The sequence below is a fragment of the Kryptolebias marmoratus genome, linkage group LG16 (assembly GCF_001649575.2).
Source record: "Kryptolebias marmoratus isolate JLee-2015 linkage group LG16, ASM164957v2, whole genome shotgun sequence".
Lineage (NCBI taxonomy): Eukaryota > Metazoa > Chordata > Actinopteri > Cyprinodontiformes > Rivulidae > Kryptolebias > Kryptolebias marmoratus.
Genome location: NC_051445.1, coordinates 30,824,317 through 30,827,914, shown reverse-complemented (window position 1 = coordinate 30,827,914; position 3,598 = coordinate 30,824,317). Strand labels below are relative to the sequence as shown.

The following is a 3,598-nucleotide window of genomic DNA, read 5'->3' as shown; positions in this document are numbered from 1 at the left end:
TTTTTTTTATTTGAAACACTTACATTAAACATTTTGAATGTATTTATTTTATGACTACAATTTTATTTATTGAATTGTCTATTTTTGTTATTGTTTATGTTGTTAAATGTATTTTTGTGTTGATAAGCCTGAGTGGTCTGTTGACTGACCGTTGTATTTGTTCAAATAATTGTTATGGGCAGGTTACAATATAAAAAAATGTTTGTCATATTCATGTCTTGTGATTATTTGACAGGATTTTTACTTTTAAACTGTAAGTGTATTTAATTTAGTTATAATGCAAATACAATACAAATTAAACCAAGATTTAGAATAATTATCATTTTGATCAGTACATTGGTAATATCTAACTGGGCCTCGTGCCACTTTATGTTCAACAAATTGGGCCCTGAGGTCAAAAAGGTTAAGAACCCCTGTCCTAGGCTATGCACATTATTTCAATGTTCACCTCTATCCACACTGTATCTGCCCATACCAGATTTAGTCTAGGATAGGACCAGTTTTAGACCATTTTAAAAAAAATAAACAATAAATCAAGAAGGGTTTGAGATGTGTTGGTGACATTCGTAATAACTTTGTGACTAATTTGAAAGAAAATTTGTTATAATATGTTTTTTGAATATTTTCAAAAATTTGAACAACAAGACTCCAAGACTCCCTCGAAGAAACTGAGAACCAGTGTAACTGTTGCAAGACATTTTGGATACTCCTCTTGAACATCATTTGCTAACTAGTCACAGTCCAGTAACATGCTAGTTTTAGTTTGCATAACATAACAACTACAATTTAAAGGAAAAATTAGGAAATGGTTTCATTTCAAAGTTTGAGAGAATGCAGACACATCAACTAAACAACCATGCATGATTTAAAATCATCTTAAAATAAAGTGAGGGCCTTTGGTTGATGCAAACTGACTCCAAAGAGTTAATGGTAAAATTTTCAACAAAGAGACTGTTCAAACTGTTACTACTTAGAATATGTGTTGGGAGTGACTCTCAGCTACTACCACAACAAATTTTAGATCGATATCTATAATTGATGAAGTTATAGTAATTTTTCTGTTTTTAGGTCAGCTAGCTTTGACAATCATCTCGAATCAAGTTGACTCCAAATCTTAATCAGTTGTAGATATATATCCAATGATTATTTCCTGAAAGTTTCATTAAAATCTGTGAAATGGTTCACAAGATATTTTGCTAACATTACAGACAAAGAAAATCACAGAAAAGCATATAAATACAGGCAAAAACCTTGTCACTTTAACCTTTCATTTGCAGGTAATAATTAGATAACAATCAAATCTACATTAATCCTACTTCATGAAAATCTACAAACCAATAAGATTTTAAATATTCAGTTTTTAAAGGTTTATCTTAAATTGACTGAATCTGGAAAAAGAAACACACAATGTGTCTGATGAACAGCTCAACAGGAGGCAAAGCCTCAAAGCATGAAATGTTATTGGACAATCAATCAGTTAATTTTCCCTGTCCAAGCCTGATTTTAGTCCTCCACAGAAGTGAAGTCAATTGGTTATTTGGGAGGGAAGTGCTTTAGGGTCTTCTACTTCAACTGAATCCAAGAGCATCTCTAGAAAATACTCTGAAATGGAAGGGGAGCTTTGTCAAAGCACTGAAGGATTCTTCAAGAAGACATGCTTAAAAATAATGACTAATGACATGTTTAGAGGGAGTGTATTCTAAAAGAGCACAAATCACAATTTGATTAGGCTAAAAGCATAAAGACAAAACTGCATTGTTAGATTTGCTTGCTGTTTGCCTAAATAAGCTAACAGCTTGATGTAGCAGATTTTATTAAAATTTATATCATCATATTTGGGTTTACCATTTCATTATATCTGCTTCTTTTCCCTCAAACATTTGACATTGACTGAAAGTGAAACCTTTTGTTATGTGCTTCGGGCACATTCTAATTATTTTGTTTATTTTTCCCAATTGCTTTGTTTAGAGATTTTAGTTGAATTACCTTTTGTTAATATATTATGGTGTTTGGGGTAATTTATTTAGGTAATTAGTTGTGTTTATTGGTGGGCTGTTGGTCCGCCTATAAATAGGCTGGGTTTTAACTTCTAGGCCGCCTTCCAGCCGCCCAGCTCCACCCGAGTTGCGTCTTGACGCAGTGTGCGTCAACTCGCCAGTTCTTGTAGGCCGCATCCTCCAGCCTGCCATGCGGTAGGTTCTGTTAGCTTTTGTTGTTTGTTTTCGTTGTGATTTTGGCCTGGTGGGACCGGTTGTCCTGTTTACGATTTTTCTTTTGTATTAGATTTTTTGTTGCTTAGTTCCGGTACTAGCGGGGGCTTCGACTGTCATGTATAGGATTGGCCCCCTGCTGTATCGTTTTGTTCCTTTTGATCGGCTCACCAGGTCCACCTTTCTGTTAATACTTTTGGTTTTTTTTCTTACTTGTTCGTTTTGGGACACGGGAACTGGAGAACATTTAATTCTCTCTCTCTTTCTCCACAGAGAGGTAAAACCAGAAGAATTGAATCATGAGAGGTAAAGAATAAAAGAATTATTTTTTTTGAACCCTCATTGTCTCGTGTCCTGAAATATGTTGGGTCCTTGGTGGCCGTAACATATTTATGGAGGCTCATTGTAACAAAGGTTACCTTTAGCAACTAGTCGTGTCCTACAGTTATTTTTGGGTTTGTCGCGATTATGGTGGGGTTTTTTTCTATATGTTTTGGCACAGCTGGTGTGTGTTGCGGTGAATAATTAGGACCATTGATTTGTGGTGGTGTTGTAGTTTTGGTTGTGCATGGCCTTTTGTGCTTGTGTGTGGCTTGATTCTGTGGTAACTTTGGAGTTTGACCTGGATGAGTTCGTTGAAAAGCCCACTTTGGAAGCCTTGGGTAATTGCACAAAGGATCAGTTACTGTTAGTGGCCGAGCGTTTCAAGCTTACCATAAATAAACGTTCTAAAAGGGGAGCAGTAGAAGCAGAGTTATTAGCAGCACTGGTTCAGGTTGGGATTTTTCCTGCGACAATATTACCAAAAAGTCTTGTTGGGTCTCCATCGAAAACGTGGATGCCAGATGATCCGGTTTGTTTAAAGGAACTTGAAGTTGAATTAGGACGCCTTGCTTTAAGGGAGAAGGAGTTGTGCCTTGAGCAACGGAAACTGGAGATAGACGCTGAACTGCGTTTGAAAGAACTCGAGCTTGGTGCCGGGTTGTCGCAATCCCAATCAAATGATTTTGTTGTTGGTAAAAATGTTCTCTTGGTTCCTCCATTAAACGAGCGAGATGTTGATAAATATTTCACGTTGTTTGAAAGAGTGGCACTCACACTTAAATGGCCTAAAGATGTGTGGACTTGGTTGTTGCAGTGTCCATTAAGTGGCAAAGCGCAAGAGGCATATGCATCTCTGTAGGTAGGTAGGTAGGTACATTTATTTATATAGCACTTTTCAGCACGAGGCGACTCAAAGTGCTTTACAACACAAGAACAAAATTACAGACAGCGTTACAGAACATGACAAGATAACTAAGCTAAAACAAAATTACAGTCAGGTACAAGATACAATGATAACTAATTGTCTAAATAAGCTAAGCTAAACTAAACAGATCTAAGCATGA

General features: G+C 36.2%; 1 protein-coding gene across 3 annotated transcripts in view; it reads right to left on the bottom strand.

The window, feature by feature from the left end:
- The window catches only part of grik2 (glutamate receptor, ionotropic, kainate 2), a 649,386-nt gene that overhangs the window by 192,717 nt on the left and 453,071 nt on the right, over positions 1–3,598 (bottom strand). The gene's annotated exons all lie outside the window — the stretch shown is intronic.